Below are 20,737 nucleotides of genomic sequence, written 5' to 3' on the forward strand. Positions count from 1 at the left end.
TGTTCAGTTCTGGGCACTGCAGTACAGAAAGGACGCGTAGAGGGCGTCCAAAGGAGGGCTACAAAGGTGGGGAAGGCTCTGAGGGCAAGGTGTGTGAGGAGCAGGTGAGGCCCCTCGGTGTGCTCAGCGCTGAGCCGAGGAGCTGAGGGGAAGCCTGATGGCAGCTGCAGCTCCTCACAGGGAGCGGAGGGGCAGCGCCGAGCTCTGCTCTCTGTGACAGCGACAGGGCCCGAGGGAACGGCATGGAGCTGTGTCAGGGGAGGGGCAGCTGGGGGTTAGGGACAGGGGCTGCACCACAGGGCGGTGGGCATGGAACGGGCTGCCCAGGGCTGTGGGCACGGCCCCGAGTGCCGGAGTTGAAGGAACGTTTGGACAGTGCTCTCTGAAGTAGGATTTGAATTTTGGGTGGTCCTGTGTGGAACCTGGAGCTGGACTTAGTGATCCTTATGGGTCCCTTCCAACTGGGGATGTTCTGTGACTCTAATGCACGTGGCCGTGTGTCAGCTCTGAGGGAAATGGTTAAACCTCCCACAGATATGGAGCACAAATGGTTAATTCCTGCAATTTCAGTGATTCCAGGATTCATCCACCAGTGGTATCTCCAATCTCAGAGGAAATCTACAAAGTGTGAATCCAAAGCATTCCGCTGAGATGTGGCAAATGCAGACCTTACCAGCCTCAGAGACACACCATTCTTTTGTCATCTTACATGATGGGAGCTTTTTCATTCACTCTTAAACACTATTGTTAGTGGCCGAGGTGGAGGGGAGATGGAATCATACATTCACAGAATATCCTGAGCCGGAAGGGACCCACAAGGATCCACGAGTCCAGCTCCTGGCTCCACACAGCACCACCCAAAATTCCAACCCTATGTCTGAAAGTGTTGTCCAAATGCTCCCTGAACTCCATCAGCTCAATGCTGTGACCACTGCTCTGGGGAGGCAGCTTTGGTGAGCAGGCTTTACAGTGAATGACATGGATGTACTGCGTGGGTGGAAGGTAAAGACATTTTTCTGCGGACTTGTCTTCCAATAAGGCTTTAGGTGGCCTGTCATGGAGCTGCTCATCAGTGATATTGTGAATCTTTGAAGTCTGAATGCTAGGGCTGGTTTTCATCACCTGAGCTTATTTATTGCTATTCTCAGTGAAAATTGATACATAATTCTTGAAGGCATTTGAGAATGAATAAGCATTCCAAGGATTCTGAAGCCATCTTTATTTTAATTTTATTGCCTTAGTATAAATAATTGTCCTTTTTTAGTTATTGGTATTTAGAAGATACATTTTCTTAGCTTCAAATAGCTCAAAAAATAAATACAAGTCTGGAGGTACCATGTCCTAGCAACAGCATGCAGAGATCATTCCTGGGCACGAATGGGCTCCAGAAATGGCAGGAGGGAAGCACTCAAGTGACATGAAGAGGGTGCAAAGCTCCAAGTCTGTGTTTAGCCCTCCCAGCCATGTGAAACCAAGAAGATGGTTCTGGCCTGTCCCCTCTCGCCCCTGTGCACATTTTAGTGCTAAAAGTGATGCTGTATTAAGGAAGAAGACCACCAAAACAGTATGCCAGCTGCTTAAGTGCTTATGGAAAGCTTAGCCAAACAAACCAACAAACCCCAACAAACAGTACACACTTGTAATTAGCAGCATCTTTTGTTCTGGGGAAAGAGTGGAGACAGCTGTCACTAAACATTCAGCAGAGTTTTTCAAAGACAGAATCCAAGTGCTAAGAGAAAGGAATATTTAGTTACAAAGGATTAGGACTGTGCTCCATAACTAGTTACTGTTGCTACTCACTTTGAGACAGCTAAAAAAGGGACTGATTGTTTCAATTTATTTTTTACCCCAACAAAGAAGAACTGAAAAGAGTATTTGCCCAGATAGTGCAGTTGTTTTCAGGTTATGTAGATTTTCTGCCACTGCTTTCACAATCAAGTATTTATCATCCTTAGGAAACTTCTGAAGGTACTTCAGTTACTCATTTCTAGGAACTGAGGTCTCACGTCCAGAAAAAGCTCCCGTTGGTACAGGCTGTAGCTGCCCTCCTGCCTAGCAACACAGATCATCACAAACAAATCCGTCTGGAGCACCCTGGCTCCCAATGAGGCAGTGTCCAAATACGGTCTCTGTATCAATAGTTCAGCAAGCACTCTTTGTGCAATTCTTCTTGCCAGCATTGGATGATAGCTCCTTCTTGACTGCAGTCTCTGATTCCAAGTACGTTCTGTTGGACTAGTGAAGCTGGTGGCTAAAATAAAGAGATCTGCAGATGTGGTCATCAGTGTTTCTAAATGTCTAGACTGAGTTAATACTAGTTAGGACAATTAGAGATGCTTTGGCTAGTTTGGAGCCAAATACAATCCTCATCTCCTCAATTCACGTTTCCAAAATCTGAAATCAATTTTTAATGTTTTTATTTATATACATAATGCTTTTAATTGTCCTTTCTCCTTTTAACCAGTTTTATTCATGGATTAGGGAGGAAAAAAAAAGCTCCATCATAGTCTAATCCAGCATTTTGAGGGGAAGATTGTGAGTCCCCAGGTGATCATCTCTTACATTATTTGTTTCTGTCATGCTACTAGTTACAGCCATAACTATATTTATTCATAAGAACTGATTTCTTCTGATTGATCAAAGTCATAATATTTCTCTATCTAATACATTACTTACCTCATAGGGAATTATTTTGAAAATTTCAGCAAAATGAGTGTCAGTTCAAGCTTTGGAGCAAAGGCTTGAAATTTGGCAGGGCATCCTCTCATTGTCAGGGGATGCTTCTTCTGTCCACTTGAAAAATCCATTCCAAATTTGGAGAAATGATGAGACTGAAAATTTTAGGCTTTGTTCAGCCAATGGGAGGTACTTCATAGAGTTGCAGCTTTATGCACACCATCCACCTCCAATCTGGAAGTGGAGGAATGATAAAAAGGAAGTGGTAGTGGGCTACATGAAGGGTTATTGCAGCACACGGGCTCTGGGCCAGGGCACCTCTCAATGCACCTTGACTGTCAGCCGGCACTCCTGGTGCCCGGCACAAAGCAAGTGGCTATCTCCTGAGGGCAGGTCCTGCCACGTGAAGATAACAGCTGCTATTGTGCAGTCAGCTTAAGCAGCAGTGGTCCACGATGGGGATAAAGACATTCTTGTCCAAGAGATGAATGTGGGAATCACTGCTGTTCCATATAGCAGAATCTGGGAGGGTTTTTTTGTTACTTTCATCAGTTTCTAGGTATTTATAGGTACTAGTAAGACTCCAGAGTGAAAGAATGATATGTTTGGTAATTATAAAGTTAAGGTTACTCTGCAGACTTCAGGTGCTCTGTGTATGCATTTCAATGAAGAAAAAAATCATACTAAATATTTCTGTTCCTCGAAGTAGTTCTTTTATTCTCCTTCGCACTCTTTTTTAAACACAGTTTTATTTAGGAGATTGGAATTGATTTAGGAACATAGAAGCTACTGTCACAAGACAGCTCTTTATTACTTAATTCATATCACTGTTACTGATGTTGGCTCATGCAGTGCTGCATTCAGCTACAATATTATTTTTATTGTTTATTCCTGTTTTTTTTTCCCCCCACAAAGAACTAGGGTACATATTTTACTTTAATTCATATTGGATATATTTCTACTTGCAGAATTAGCCAAACACTAACTTGAATTTGAACTTCTATCATTGTTTTTAAGTTTTGTTGATCCTGAACAGGGACTGAACTAGAAGATCTCTTGTACAAGTTGAACCTCAACTGAAAGTATATGAAAAAAAATATATTAAATTCAGTAGAATAGCACATGCATTTGCTTTAACTCACCTTAATGTATTATTTTAAGAAATACGCTTAAATTGTTCAGAATAATCAGACTTCTTTTTTTGCCTCAACACAAGGCTGAAATTTATGCATTAATATGTATCACTTTACTGCATTTGTAATTTGAAATAAACAAAACAGAACTGCCTTTGCCTAGAGAACAGCAATATACTTAAGGAAATTAGTTGAAGAAGTTGTGCAGGTAATACAAAATCATACCTGAAAATTCACTACTTGTCATCAGAAGAATATAGAACACACACTGCTGAGAGAAATTATTAAAGCTAATAAGAGAGTCGTTACAAATATTCATTTATTGAATCATTTTTACTTGCTTTATGGAAGCATATGCTTGACATGCCAAAAAGAAATGAGACCTCAGGAGTGGAAAAGCCATTCTCTGCTTCTAAGTAACACAAAATAAACAACACAAGCATATTTAAATTCATTATCTTTGGTGCAGAAATCATGCCAAAGCCCCTCATCGCATCACATAAGTGTTTGGTAGGGCTCTTGAATGCTTCAGAAACAAAGATGATGATGAAAAAGAAAACTATCCTACATAGGAACTTGTATACTCAGTGAGTATATAGATGTACAATCAATAAGTATACAAAGAAGTTAGGCTGGTCTTTTGAGAGCATATTGCTGGAAAGATTATCATGCTGGAAAAGATAAACAGAAATAAATGGCAAAAGTCACACTGGTGTTGTAGGCTCACAAGAAAACTCCACGAGGAGCAATCTCCAGAGAGATATCCTTCTGTAGTGGCAGTCAACCCTTAAATGGGGTCTAGGAGAGGTGGAGCCAGGCTCCCCCCCTTCCAGTCACACAGGTGAATTGCATTCACCTGTGCTCCCGTGGCTGACTCAGTGCTTGCCTCAGGTGATCAATCAGAGGTTCAGGCTATGATTCAACAGTTCCCATACAGAGCTGTATACACATTAAATCTTAACCACATTTTCTGAAACACTTCTCATTGCACAGAAAGTTATTTTTCTTTTAAAATTATACTTTAAGGTTTATCAGGCTTAGAAGAACTGTGCATGGATATAGACAAGAAAAGGCTGTAGAAGGATAATCAATGAAACTTAGTTGAAGAAAAGTTCATATAGAAGCTACTAAAGAAAGTCAGATAATACATAAAGATAAAATTAAAAGAAGAAAGGAAAAAAAATGTTCTCAAAGACTACCAAACAATATACATAAAGTTGAAGGAGGTATGTGTACATTCGTTGTACTTATCAGTTAGAGGGCCATACTCAGCTATTAGGAAGCAAAAAAAGATGATATTCTGTGTTATTGAAATCTTCAGAGCTATTCTGTGAGAACTGCAGTTGGCAGCATGATGAGAGCTCCTCTACAAGGGGTAAAACATTGCAAACTGATCGGTCACAGGAAATGTGGGGGTACTTGTGGTGTCAGGAGGCAAAGCAGCGCTGGAAGCTGAGCTGTTGAAAAAACAGGAAATAGTTAAACACAGTTAATTCCATAAACAGGATAATATTTGGTTATGAATCCTGAAGGCTTCTAAGAACCAAGTAACATTTTTTCCACCAAAATGCGTCTTTTTTAACAGAATTGCCACAGATTAAATGTGATCAGCTTGTTTAAAAAAAAAAGGGTTAGTACTGAGTGAAAATTGCACCAAGCTTTACTCTTCTCTCAAAAGCGTTAGGAAATACGGAAAATGACATTATGGAATACATGGAGGGGGGACAACCAACAGTGCATAAAAAAAAAGCAAGTTTTTATATCTGATTCAGACATTCAATTTTTTTTTTTTTTTGAAAGAGTATTGTAGGTAAAAAAAATAGTGTCAGGCAATAAGAAGTACTTTAGAATAAGATAGCAAACTGTAGAAATAAATTAAATTATATATATATATTTGCAGTGCAAAACATTTATAATGGGTTTTGTGAGATTCTGTACAATGATGCAACGTTTTTATCTCAGAATAAAAGAACTATTGTTTTTTTCCTGATTTTTAAGTTGACAGACACATTATTCATTACAAAAGTAGCAGCTCTGACATTCACCCAGGTTCTTCTCATTATTTCCCTTGCACACAAGAGGCAGATTTGTCCTGTGTGGAGCCAGGAGTTGGACTCAATGATCGTCATGGGTCCCTTCCAACTCAGGATATCCTACGACTCTACGGAAACATCCACGATCACTAAACATCGTAACATTGTTGCTCAAAGTATACCTAGAAGCTGGATATTCCCTAACTCTCCATGATGTATTTCCTGACAAGTTTCATGGAGATAACAGGATCTCGGATCAATCAACTCGCTAGTTTGATCTAACTTTGTAATTCTGTTACTCTTTTGTTTATTAAGCCCAGTGCTTTGATCACGACATCTGATGAGAGCAGCACAGATTACCGTTTTCTTTTCCAGGAAACAAGCACGTGTTCTTGCTAATAATATAACACAAACCTCACATTTTACATCAGCTTTTATAATCAACAACTTTTGCATAGTAATGTTTTGTAGTGGCTTGAAAGGAGGCTTGTAAGTAACAGAACTTTTTCATTAAAAAAAGCCTATAGACCATCAATCTGGAAGAAGAACACTTAAAGAAAACAAGCCATAGAAAAAAACTACATTCATGGTTTTTCATCTGTTTTCACAGTGCAAAAGCTTTGAGAAACTCATGCCAGCACCTTTCATTATGAGAAATTCAGGAGATTTACCTCAAATTTAAATGTGGGGCAGAAGATGTTAGGGAACAAAGAAATAAGTGAGATGCTGTGGAGACCAGATGGCCTCCATCCGAGAGCTCTAAGAGAAATCAGGCAGCTGAGAGTTGAAGTACTGAAGTGCGTGGCCCTGGTTTTAAAATTCCTTTCCCTGGTAACTCAGTAGGGACTGTGCCAGCCACTTTCAGAAATGACTTCAGTGAAGATGCAAGCAGCTACACAGAAGTAAGTCTGTTGCGTTAGCCATCTGGGCAAATAAGTTTTATCTGTCCTTCTTAACAGAATCAATGGACACATACATAAATAGAACATATTGAGGAAGACACAGCACAGCTTTTGTTACATTACATCACATGTTGCAGATCTATAATTCTTTGATAGAGTTAACACGTGTGGACAAGGAGAGCTCCTGTTTAAGGGCTACAGGACTCCCAGCGGCAATGGCAATGAGATCCCTAGACAAAGCTTCATTAGAAAAAGAGAAAAGCAAGGAAAAAAAAAAAAAGCCTTTATGCAATAAGAAGAAAAGGGAATGGATCAAAAAATGGCTAGAAGACAGGAAGCAGAATTAAAACAGAAATAAAGGTTGGTTTTCATAGAAGAGGAAGATCACAAGAGGAGTCTGCAGGGACCTGTGCTGTGACTTGTGCTGCTTAATGTATTCATAAATGATCTGGAAAAAGAGAGCGAGCAGTGAGGTATCACAGATTGCTAATGATATTAAGCTATTCAGGTAAAGGAAAGTTAGAGGACAAATTGTGATGAAGTTAAAATGGCTGTGAAGAACTGAAGAGCTATAGAAAGACTTTACAAGACTGAGTGCCTGGATAAGAAAACGACAGATAAAATGTGACATAGTTAAATGGAAAGTTGTGCACATGGGGAAAAAAATTACATATACAATGGTGGACTATAAGCTGATTCTGTACTCACAAAAGAGATCTTTGGGTTCTGATGAATATTTCTCTGAAAACATCTACTCAGCGTTCCCCTATGTGCAGAAAAGTAAATCAAATAGTTGAAATAATTAAGAGTGGAACAGAGAACACTGTAATACATCCGCCTCTGTATCAATCCATAGTACACTGTGCATTGAGTAGTATGTTCAGTCCTTTTCCTTACATCTCAAAAAGGGCATAATAGAGCTGGAAATGATTCAGAAAAGGTTTGATAAGGACAACTGAAGCAACATAATGGTTCTGCATGAGACATACCTAAAGGCTCTTCGGTCTGAAAGACAGATGACTGAGGGGAGACATGTCAGAGGTCTATAAAATCACCAGTGGTAGAGAAAGGATGAATATGGAGACACTGTTACTGTTTTTCCAAAACAAGTTCAAAGGATATTAATGAAGCTGTTAGGAAACATGCTCAAAACAAAAAGAAGAGTTCTTCACAGTATATTAAGCTGTGGAATTCTTTGCTGCAAAATACTGTAAGATGTTGCAAGATGTTTAAGGCGTAGGAGTTAAAACCCAACCAGACAAATTAATAGAAGAAAATTCCATTAAATGTAAGGAAGAAACATCATTCATCATCCACACTGCAGAAGCCTCCAAACCACAGATTAGTGGACACTGGACTGCTTGGGGACAACACATGTACCTTATTCTTAAGCTGGATATACTGTAGTTGCTGTTGCTGAAAACCAGATAGTAGACTAGATGAGTTTAAAGTTCACAGTATAGCAGTTCGTCATGCAAATGCCATAGAAAAGATTCAGACACTGCAAGATTTACCATTATGAAATGATTCAGAGTCATGAAGGGTTAGGAGACACACTGATAGCCTCTGGAAGAAAAAGAATCTTAATCCATACAGCAGAAAAAAAATAGCGTCAAAAGCAGTTAAGAAGTAAAGTCAGTCACCCACGCGTAATAACTAACACTGCCTCTTTACAGGGAAGGAACTCTGGTGTCTGTGGGTTCTGCTGGTGATCTCTGGGACAGCTGTAGGCTCCAAAGTCGTGTCACTCTGCAGAGGAAGCGAATTAACTTTGAAGGCAAGAATAAGAAAGAAAGGACACGTGGTAGAAGAAAGGCTATCTCCTTATAGGACAAGAGGCCGCTTCAACATCCTTCTCCATAGAGAAATGGAAGATCTCCATGGGTTGTTCAAAACATGATATTATTCAGATGGGCACTGCCATTATGAGAAACAGAAAAGATAAGAGTGCAACTGTGGGAGGCAAAAATGCAAGGGGGTGCGTGACTGCTGCGTGAGAGAAAGGAAATGTAATTTCCTCCCTTTGTATTTGCATACACAGAACTTCTTTTAGATGTATGGTAGAACATACTATGATTCAGCCTAAATTTAAACCTTTCTATTCAGCTGCATGAAGGTAACTTGAAAGCTGACTGTATAGGAAATGCTCATATTACCTCTGCTGTTTGCACATTCACCAGATTCTAATGCTTGCTGCATTGAACTGTATTAGCTAAAGTTATAGTTGAATGTTCTCCCTTATCTCCCTTTTTCATCACTTAAAAATCTTTTCACAGTAAAGCTTTGTGTATTTTGTTTCAACTCAAAAGTTATTGGGAAACTTAAGGGAAAATGTTTTTTACTTACATAACATGTAGGAAAACATGTTTCCATTAGTCTCTGATTCAAATGTCACACAAACATAATGCAAAATAATAGATTTGGAATCTAAGTCTGAAGAAAATAAATTCAGTATTTTGGTGGTGCAAGTATTTAAAATTGAAATATCTGTACTGATGCAGTAAAACACACTATTCATTCCAGGTGACATTGTTTGTAGAGCTGTATGAATATTGAGCTGCTACAATACTGATGACTCTCATTGCAGAGTTCCCTTACACAACTCAGCAATGGCCTTAAAGGAATTCTGGTTTTAACTGTTCAAACTGTAACTGACATTTCTGTTGCAAGTGCTGTGCCATTTTGGAGGTGGTAACTCCAGACTTCTCCCATCCAAGAGGGGACTGGAAAGGTGACCGTATTTAGAAGATTAGGCTGCCAAACTGTGATCTGTGTACCACACAGATATAAAATCTATATCAGACAACAGATCTTGAATAGGAATATGGCTAATTTACAAATAATTTTATTTGAAGTAATGTACTTATTCTTACTATTAGCCATAAAAGGAAACGTGAAAGAAGGGGTATTTTGTGCATCACATCAGAACTACAAGTTGCTTCTGTTGGTTCTGAAGGAGTGGAGACTTCACACCTGTTCTCTTTGAACTAAGTGTGGCTCAGTCACTACAGAATTTTGTAATACAATGGGAAGCTGTTGCTGAAAGCCCCGTTTTCTGCAGTTTGTGATACTCTGTTGGGAAAAAGAACAACAGATGCCTGGAAACTTTCCCTAATTCTGAAGAAACTTTAAGCATTTATTTTTCTTCTGTAGACATGTACAGTGACCGTTGTGTGTTGGGTGTAACAAAACCGTATATTGTCTCTTTGGCTAAGCAGTAGATGACGCCTACAGCTATCTGGGCAAGAATTAACAACACTGAGCTGGGTTATTTATCATAATTTATTATACACTGGTCTTATTGCTCTAAAAAGCAACATGAAAAGGACAATGAAAAGTTCCTTCTTGTGAAAACCTAGGATTGGAATAGTTTTGTCACTGTTCTCAGCCTTTTAAACTGGCACTTTTTCTGCAGTTGCTTGTAAGTTTCCAAAACTGAAACAGTACCTTTCCCAAGCTCACCCCAACCTCTCCCGATTCCTTTCCTCTCCCTCTCAAAAACAAAAACCAAAGAAACAAAAAAAATCAAGCCTGAAGAAACACCCAGGATCCAGAATTTCTTCCAAGCAGTTGAAGCTTGGCAAAACTATAAACAATGGAAAACAAACAAATAAACAAGGATTAGTTGGATGTTTGCCTCAGCCTGAATGTTCTGGAGGGAAAGAAAAAAGAATGCCAGAGAGGTTTCAGCCATTTCTCAGAATGAAGCTAGAAGGACATATGTATATTATTTTAAATTTCTGTAAAACCCTTGGTCTTTTAACTGAAAACACTGAAACCAGCACAGAATTGCGAGAGAATTGTTCTGTTCCTTTCCTGTTACGGATGCTCGAGGCTCTGAACACCATGCACGCAAGTACAGCGTGTCCAAGACATCTGACGTAATCCACGTGTGCAGACAATGGCTCTATCACACACACACAGTTCGGTCTCGGTGATTACATGACGTACACAAATCGATTACATTCAGCGTCGGGCTTATTGAACCTATTTGAAACAGGGACTTGGTTCTCATGCCAGGGCTTAAGGAGACTCAACCATTCCTATTATCCTCCCCAGTCGAAATGATGAATGTTTGAAGAATTGTGGTTGTCTGTGTGTTGTAGGAACTTTACACTGGTAGATTCCTGAGTTCCTTCTTCTCCAACTAATAGGGCAGTGGGCTAACTGGCATTGCTTGCTCCAGCATTTGGTGGCATCTAAATTCCGTGCATCTGCAGGGAGAACATTTCTTTTGTCTCTTTAGCATTTCTGCTGCTGAGGTCTAGAGGAGAAATATATTAGGCTGAACATGGAAGGATAAGAAGCAGGGTTACTGTGGGCAAGAGGATAGGTACAAATAGAGGAAGAAATATCTCTGGAGTGTAGGCCAGATGATACAAACAGGAGTTTCAATTTCAGCAGAAGAAGTAACAGTAAGGTTAGCCTTGAGCCTCTTGCTGCTCTTGGTGTGCTTGCCAGGTTAGTTCTATTAGCCCTTGCTTTTACATCTTAGATACAGCCTATGCTATTTTGCAGTATTAGGACTCTGCCTAATTTAATAACAAGCACACGGTTCTCACCCAGAAGTATACTGTTCAAAATGACTATGTGGGCTGGTATAAAACAGCAGGTTAACTATGGTAAAGGCCACAAGCCTCCAGTGGATTCTCTCATGTGAGCTCCTACACAGACACCAAGCCTCACATGCCTTCACTTCAGATAGAGGCAACCAGAGGTATGGAGGTACCTGCCCTTTTAGAGCTGGCTGTTGAGCCAAGGTCTCTGTGTTGTGCTAATAGCATGCTGGGCTGCTTCCCACAGCACAGCTCAAGTATGACATCTTACTTCATCTGCTTGAGCATTTGACCAGGTTAGCCAGCTTTTTGGTGCAGCTGTGAGGTGCATGTTGTTCTATTCAGTGGCCACAGGCATTAACCTAGTGATTAAGAACAGCATTTAGAATAGCTAAGTATTAGGAAGGGAGAGTTAACAATTATAAAATAGAAGACCTAAGTAACATGGTATTCTGTACTCTGTTTCATGTATGAAAGAAAAGTGTATGCTCTGCCCATTCCAGATATAAAGTACTTGTGTTAAATCTAAGCACTGGTTTTCTGTCTCTCACAATTGGCTCTGTGTAATTGATATTTTATTAAACGAATATATGAAGGCTGCTCTGAAAGTAATGCCTCCTATTTTATTATGTTGGCCCATGATGTCAGAGGAGCATGTTGGTGGTGTGGCAGTAGAGGTTGAACCTTCCCACCAGTATTGCATTACATTTTGTTTCTGTGTGACAGAGGCAGCAGAGGGGCAATCTGTCTAAATGCTGTCAAACATGGAAGTGCGTATGAATCAAAGATGTTTCATAGAATGTCTTCATGTGGAAAAAATGGAACTCAATGACATTCGTCAACACCTGCTGAACGTTTATGGAGATCAAACAGTGGATATGAGCACAGTGAGGGGTGGATAGTACATTTCAGCAGTGGTGCCAGTGACAGTAGGTCACTTCTGCTCGTGCAGATTTTCACAAGCACGGCATGCAGGCTCTTGTTGATCACAGGCAAAAATGTAAAGCTAAGTTGAAAAAAATAGTATTCTGTAGCTGGGAATCTGCTCTATCTAACAGTGTTATTGTGCTCTTTGTATCTGTTGTAGTTTCCGTGGAAATATGTAGGAGGCATTACTTCTGGAGCAACCTATGTATTCTAGTTCTTCATAAGAAGTATTCATTCAGACTTCTAAGGGTCAAACATGGGTTTTACACTGAATAGTGGTGTACCTAGAATAAACTTAAAAAATCAGAGTTAAATTATTTGTAATATTTATTTATATATATATACTATATATATATTATATTATTATTTATATTGATTAATACAAGATGAAATTGTGTAAAAAAATCAGCAACTTTTAAATGAATGCGTTTGTGAGTTCCTCTGCAGTGGGACTTTGAAATGACCATTCACAAGTTAGTTTAGACACTGAACTTCCTATGTGCTTTCCATTTATCTTTATTATAATTTCTGAATTTGAATTGTGCCTGAAATTTTGCTACAGAAGTCCAATCTCACATAACTGGGGTAATATGTTACAAATAAAAACAAAAAAAAACCAACCCATTGTCAATTATACGCAAAAATTGATTGAGGCTTGCTGTGACAAGCTGTTCTATGACATGTAGGTTGGAAGGGTGAAAAAATGGATTTGAGGTAGTTTTTTTTAGCTTTTGTTTTTCTTAACTGAGTTTTATATACCAAGAGATACAGTTTATGTGCTTTGAGCATAACTGTTATGTGCTAAAGCTTATAAACTTGATGATGTGTGCACTCATAAGCATGATAGTCTGCGCATTCATAAACTTGAAAGGCCTTACGCATAAAGATATTAGCTATCTGGATTTATGCTAATTTTATTCTCCAAAAGGGAAAGAATTAATGGGCAGTGCACTTAACACAGAGTATAGAAGCAGAGATGTAGTTTGGTGCAAGCACTGTCACAGTAAGTTTCAGCAGCAGCTGCTGATGAATGAAATATTTTTTGGACGTGCTTTCACACCTCTACAGGCTTCCCACCTTTACATATCTGTGTTACTATTTAAAATTGCCAGTTTTGGGGGGGGGGATAACATTTAAGTACTGTTTACGAGACTACCGATGTAAATACAAACACCCAAAGATAAATAAAACAGTAGTGGAAGTCCTTACTCCTCTACTCCCAGTCAGAGATAGGAGTCATGCCAACAACACACCTCATCTTCAGTTACGTGCATAACAGCACTTGCCAGTACTCCATCATTCCCACTATAAAATATTTTTCTCATATATAACTGTATCACCTTCCACAGTTATTACTGGTGATAGAGAAGGAGTATCTCAGCAGTTAAAGTGAACTGAACAGGATCGGTATTATTTACATGTGTGTGATAGAAGTAACAGTGGAGGGGCTAAGATGGGCTAGATGCCAAAATGCAGCGTTAGACAGATATTTAAAGTAAAGATAGGATTTTATGCAGAAATGCACTCCAAACATGTTGATGTTAATAACACTTTACCATTTTTAGGCAATCAGTAGCTACGACTTTGTTGGTGTGTAAACATATCCTAAACAAATGCATGTGACTACACGAGTTCCAGATAGCTGGAGAATGCCAGCCTACTAGTCATACATATTGTCTTGTCAGAGACTTACTCAGTGTGCAAAGCCTGGAACTGACCTTAATAAAAAAACACGTGATCCTGCAGAGGAAAAACCACTAACAAGGAGCAGCCCAGATATCTGTTCTGTAATGCTCATGGGCCAATTCTTAGCCAGATTATATTGTAAAAATCTGGTTGATCTCAGGTTTTCTCATGTTGATTTGGATGCAATTCAAGCTATTTTTTCATAGAATCACAGAATTGCTCAGGTTGGAAAAGACCTTAAAGATCATCAAGTCCAACCACAACGTAACCATGTTACCCTAACTCTAACAACTTTTTTGCTAAAGTTTTTCTTCACAAACATATCGGTACTAAATAAATGAACAACCCTGACATAGCCCATATGAGATATTCCCTCTCATCCTATCACTGTTACCTGGGTGAAGAGGATGACCCCCACCTCAGTACAACCTCCTTTCAAGTGAGTGAAGGGAGCAATGAGGTCTCCCCTGAGGCTTCTCATATCAGCATAACCCACTGCAAACCATCTGGTGAACTTGTGGACTCATCCCCCCACTCTTGTACGTCCAGAGGGAACTGAGACCTCACTTGTCTACATGGAGAGCAGGCTGGCTGACCTGCTTGCACTGAATTGTTTGTATGATGTTATTCTTCCCATGCCAGTCTCAGATTAGTGGCCTCATGCGTGTTTCCCCCACAGATGCCTATGACATTCTGCCCTCCCCAGACTGTCACAGTCAGCCTGGGGAACTTTCAGAAGGAATACTTATGGGATATCCTCACAGCAGCAGAAAAACCCTGCCCGGCAGCCGATGTGCTATTTTAGTAACTCCATTCTGGCAGCACTGTCCCTGTGGGACTTGACACCACAGGCCTGGTTGGCCTCACTACTGGCATGCAGTAGTGATCATGAGGTGGGCCAGGGCATTCGCAGCATAAGGTCAATATCAACCCCCCTTGCCTTGCCTGTTTCCCCGGAATTACTTGCTGAGGTGAAACTGCAGGCCCCTAAAAAGCGTGCCCTACAAAATATGGAGTGCTGGCCCACATAGCAATTAGCCTACATTTGTCATGCCACAGAATATGCTCCAGGGCCAAAACAGTGTGGATAGCCAAGGAACTGATTCTGAAACATGTTATAAAAAATAATGTATACACAGCTGATTTATTTTACATGCGTAGTAAAATGAACAAATTCATTTTATTCTGGTTTTATAAGGCTCAGTTAACTTCTTCTTGATTGGTCCCTCAGTCCATCCCTCATTATAATTTTTTAACTCCTAGTAATGATCACAGATTCACAGATGACTCTTTTCTGGCAGAGATCTCACATAAAAGAAACACAAAGTTAGTAAAAATCTGGTGAGATGATTGATCCTGGTCAGTTAGTTAATCACTTCTCACTATCAGAAAAGCTGAACCACAATCTTAAATGTTAACGCTTCTGGTTGGTGTGCCAACTGGCCAAACTACACCCATATAGCTCTGAATAAATCTTAGTTCACAGTCACCTTTGCTCAAAAGGGTCACGTGCTGAAGCTTTGGGGTCATTCACAGAGAGGTACACAGGAAGTCTGGAACCCTGAGATAAAATCTTGGATTGGGAGGGGATAGAGTATCTGGGAGGAAAAAGGGATAGATAACCAAGTATTGTGGTTTCCACTGTTTGAAGAGTGATTTCTTAGTATGGTGAAATGCCGTATGTAGCAAGTTTAGAGAAACAATTTAAAACTTGCCACAATTTCTTTTCCTTAGCTAGCGAGAGGTTTTACGGCCATGTAAGCAGGCACCTTGCAGATTGTGCTTCTAAGAAATTCCATCAACAGGACTGTGAGGACAGGACACTGCAGATACCTTGCATCTGCATCTCAAAGACAATATCCCTCCAGAAGGAGCACAATATCCCTCCAGAAAGAAGCTTTCTCCTGACAGCAAGAGCAAAATTTTCATTTTAGCCAGCAAAGACATACATTCTACTGCCACACAACTACAGGGTAAGAAAACTGTATTTTCCATCTCCGGACAAGCTTTAGAAGCTGACAAAGAGGGATCTGATCTTACAAGGATTTAGGACTTTTTTTTTTTCACTCTTGGCGGAATTTTTCTACAGAGAAGCAGAAGCTTTACATTGGGTAGGTGTAAGTAGAGTCAACTGAACTATGTTACAATCAGCAGAACCAAATAAAAAATGTTAAAGGAACGGACCGTGTGTTATACTAGCCCTTTTAGATGTGAGCAAAGTGTTATGATTAAATTAACAGAATGTCTTTTGTGTGTTTCCAAACACAGGGAAAACACATCCTTCTAGAAGCTGGAAATTGAAGATGCAGAGGAATTCCCAGATGGGACATACTTGAGACTGTGTCACTTGACTTTCAACATTATTAAAGAACCACAGTTCTTCCAGATGCCTGATTTTGATGGAAAACTCTTCTGCACTCATACAAATTTATGTATCATGGAAAGTGGTTTCAAGAGAAGTTATATGGTACAACTTTAAATTACACTTTTTCTCTGAAGTAACACAGCCTCTTTCCTAGAGATTTCTCCCCCAGAACTCCATTTTAACTTTGAAATTGGAGTGAGGAACTTGTCATATTTAGAAAAGAGATCTCCAACCTGCCTCTTTACCAAGTGAGAAAAGCAAGGTATACCTAATAACCATTCAAGAGAATATTAGAGAAAATTCAAGGAGCTACACAACTTTTTTTTTTTTTTTTTTTTTTTTTTTTTTTTTTGCAGCAAGCCTCCTCCTGCAGCAACAGCAGCAATTCCAGGACCTTCTGGTCCAGAGGCGTGCCAACCTACACAACATGCAGTACTTGCTGTCAATCCAAACCCTGTACTATCAAAGCCAGGCTCTGATGATGACTCAAAAGCATATCTATCTGCATTCAGATAAGTTACTATGGCAACCTCTCTGGCCTAAAAAGAGATGGACCACATTAGTTACTTAGCAGCACCTTTTTGACAGGCGAAACACAAGCTGCTCATTCCAGATGATGGTTTGATTTAGAATTACGTCTGTCTGAGAGCTGCTGTGGAGCTCTCTGAAGTGCTAATGATGTAACCCAGAGAGAAGATCTTCTTTTGGGACTTAACTTCAGACTGCGGCCTAGCACTAAAGGGACGGAGCTATATGGTGACTTTGCAAGAGCAACACAAGTTAACAGAGCAGCTGACAGTCTTTTTCCCACATTCTGAAGAAATCCTTTCTGAAGATCTTCTAAGCGCGGTCTGCCGGGCTAAGACACTCTTGCAGAAGATGTGCAGGATACCAAGGATTACTTGAGTTGCTGCAGGCACAAAACATCTTCTAGATTGAAGTACATATTCAAAGTACAAATATTCAACCCTGGAAAAGTCAGAGCTCCCATGATTGATAGGAAGGAAGCCTGGAGTTCTAACAGAAATGCATGCATTCCAAAGGAAAAATTGCATGATATGAGGGCTCTTTAAGTTTTGGATCAGGAAATAAAGATTTCCAGAGCCTAGGTTGGAGAGGAAAATGGACCCCTCTACTCAATGTATCAAAACTAAAAAGAGAAAAAGTTGGACATATTACCCATAATCATATTTCACTATCAGGAGATGTGTGGTTAAAAAACACACAAACAAACAAAGCACACCCATAGTCTGAAGCAGGAGAAAGATATGGAACTAGGCCAACAACATACTGACCAATTTCTATAGACTTGGGAAGTACTTAGCTCCCTAACTAGGAAAACTTTTTCACCCCAGAAACGGTAGAAATAGTCTTACTGATATAATGTGTGTTCAGAAGTCCACATAGATGACTGCTAACACAGCTATACTGCTTTAAGTCTATGGCAGAATGTTTGGTTGAATAACTAAAATGCTATTTTAAAATACTACTTGCTTAAGTAGAGTAATGAAGCCCTGGTAGTCCATACAAAGTGAGGAAGGTTTTGAAATTACTTGTTGCTTCCAACACCTGTGAACCAAGATAGGTAAATCTGGCATCGCGTGTAGACTAGTAGACTGTGCCCATAATCAGAGGCAAACAAATGAAGCAACAAATAAAAAAGCAGAACTGGTGGCTGGAGAGAGCTCCATGTAGCCCATCTACTAACAGTACATGTGTCACTTGGCTTTCAGAATTATTAAAGAATCACAGTTCTCCAGCCAGTTCATGTTAGTGCATGCTAACAGTAGTCCATCCACTTCAGTACTGTTTCCTGTACAGTAGTGTCCACTACTAGAAACAACTATAAAACAAGTAGACCTAACGGATCTTCAAACTTTACTAAGCACAAGCTTCAAAGCATGAGAGAAATATAACTTTCAGCTTTTCCAACAATTCACTGATCTCCATTCTATTTTCTTGATAAAAGGGAGAGTAAACAGAAACATAAATATTTATTTATGACTTTACATTCATGTTTGTGCCATATCATACGGTTCTTCCTTTGGATGATAACGTATGCATTTTTTTTTCCCCTAGTAGCAATAAGTCACCAATCTGGCAAACCCCTTGTTTCTACGGCACGCTTTCTGTGATAGTCCTGCACCTTCAGGAACTTTTGCATCCTCTGAGTTCCACTTGCATCCAAGTCTTCTCTGCTGACAGCATAGATGTAAGTGCACGCCACCAAAATAGAGGAAGACAGAAAGGATTGTATTTCTCAGCATGTTGACAAGACAGGCAGAAGGAGAGGGAGAATAGTCACCAGATTTGACTCTAAGGTACATTTCTGTCCCATTAGAATACTGTAATTCAGCGTTTTGGGTGTTGCATACTGTGCTGCTTTTCACCTACTGAACTAAGAAAACGATTATATTGTTGTGCGTTCTTCTACATCTATTCTGTTTCTCACGTCTGTTGTAAATTATTTTTCCTCTCAAATCTTATTCTGTCCTGTTTTCTCCCCATTTTTTTTTAACTTAAAAGAAGGTTTTTCCTCTTCTTTTTCCCCCTGAAGTGTTTTGTTTACTGCTGTTCTTTTTGACCTCAAATATTGAGGTTTCTGGGGGCGGTTTGTCTTTTTGGAAGAGAAATCCAACCAGGTATTCCTTATGAGCCCATCTTCTTATTCTTAAGAAACATAACACAAACTCCTGTTTTAAAGTGCGACAGTGAAATGTTAACCTATCTCTTCCAGCTAAGGGTATTCTGTGATTCTATGAAATACTTGTGATACTCCATTCATAAAGCAGTGATGAGGTATTTGGGGGATGTAATACTTGGCCGCTGCTACACCAACTGCCTATCTTTGGCCATTTATTGCCACTTTCTCTGCTGCAAGAAAAAATGCTAGGGTGGGAATAAAAGCTGAGGGAACAGGTATCAGCACCGTGCCCTCATTTCCTCAAGGAGGCTGTCCGGGAGCGAAACAAACAAACAAACAAACCATCACAGGTTAGAACTAAAACGTAAGATAAAGGCCATCCTCTACTTTCTGATCTTTGTGAGCATTCCAGAAACAAACGAAAAACCAACAAACCAAACCCCAGTGCATGTTTAGGACAGCCGTATGCACCAGCCCATAGGGAAGCAGTCTTCACTCAGGAATCCGCGACTCCCTTCACAGAGCGCACGACAGAGCCAGCTCCTCGGCGCCTTTTATATGAGCGGAACAGGTATCTTTTAAAGCGGGAAAGAGCTCTGCCCGCCCGAGCCCCGACACACGCCGCCACGACCCGCCGGGGGGCGCCACAACCCGCGCCCCCTTCGCGCTGCCGGCGCCCCCTGAAGGCCGGGGAGGCGCCACCGTTGTGGCGGGCGGCGTCCCCTCAGCCGGCCACCGCCTCTCCCTCCCTCACGCCCCGAGACCCGGCGAGCCGGGGCCAGCCCGGCCGGCAACGGCGCGACCGCACGGCCGGCGTCACAGCGTCACCGAGGCTCGGGGGAGGGCGGGGAAGCAGCGGTTGCCAGGTGACGGCAGCCCCGCCCTTTACCCGTCGCTCGCTCGCTCTCTCCCTCCCCACGTCAGCGCCGTCTCCCTCCCGCCCGCCCGGGCGGGGTGGGGCAGCAGGGCACCCTGACGGACAGTTGCCACAGCGACGAGCTCGCCCCGCCGCCATTTTGTCGCTTCGCCTTTTTTTTTTTTCCTACCCCCCCTTCCCCCCCCCCCCCCCCCAAAAAAAAACCACCAAAAAATCCAACCCAAAACCCTTTCCCGCCCGAACCGTGGCGGCGGTTTTCTTTTAATTTATTTTCACCTATTTATTTATTTATTTTCCCCTTCCCCGCTTCCCCTCCGAAAGACGAGAAATCCGAAGAACACCCTCAAAAATAAAATAATAATGCATATATACGCGTATATATCCAAAAAGGGCAATAATTCGTCCCTGAGGGTCTGCCGGAAATTCACCCCGCGCTGCTGTGCGCTGTGAGGGAGCGGTGCCGGCGCAGAGCCGCTCCGGGAGGGAGGAGGAGGAGCGGGCGGGGTGGGAGGAGGTAGATGCTGGCGGGCGGGGGAGGGAGGGAGGGAGCGAGGAGTTCCCGGGGGCTCGGTACAGCGCTGCGCTTCCCCCCCACCCCCTCCTTCTCCACCACCTCCTCCTCTTCCCCCTCCCCCCGCCCGCTCTCGCCGCCCGCCCGCCGCTGTCCCCGCGCTGCCAGGCCGGGGCTCAGGCCGCCGTCGACCGCCGCACCTCACCGAGCCGAGGCGAGGCCGGGCCCCGCCGTTGCCGCCGCCGGGCGCTGCGCAGGTTTGGAACGCGCGCCATTTTGTGAGCGATAGAAAATCCAGCCCGGCCAGGAAGCGCCGCGGATCCGCCCGCCGGGCCGGGCCGGGCCCCCCCTCTCCCCGCCGCCCGGAGAAGAAGGCGCGCAGCGGGCAGACCCTGCGATCGGCACCGGCGCCGCCGCCGGCCGTGCG

The 20,737-nt window shown here is 41.7% G+C and overlaps 1 long non-coding RNA gene across 1 annotated transcript; it reads right to left on the reverse strand.

The window, feature by feature from the left end:
* Positions 1–1,202: 1,202 nt before the first annotated feature.
* On the reverse strand, positions 1,203–20,625 carry LOC121107521. Its single transcript, XR_006932439.1, has 2 exons — positions 20,516–20,625; positions 1,203–7,510 (listed from the first exon to the last, which is right to left on the reverse strand). It is a non-coding gene; the product is annotated as an uncharacterized LOC121107521 (long non-coding RNA).
* Between the last annotated feature and the right edge of the window lie 112 nt (positions 20,626–20,737).

This window comes from Gallus gallus, chromosome 1 (assembly GCF_016699485.2).
Source record: "Gallus gallus isolate bGalGal1 chromosome 1, bGalGal1.mat.broiler.GRCg7b, whole genome shotgun sequence".
NCBI classification, from domain to species: Eukaryota; Metazoa; Chordata; class Aves; order Galliformes; family Phasianidae; genus Gallus; species Gallus gallus.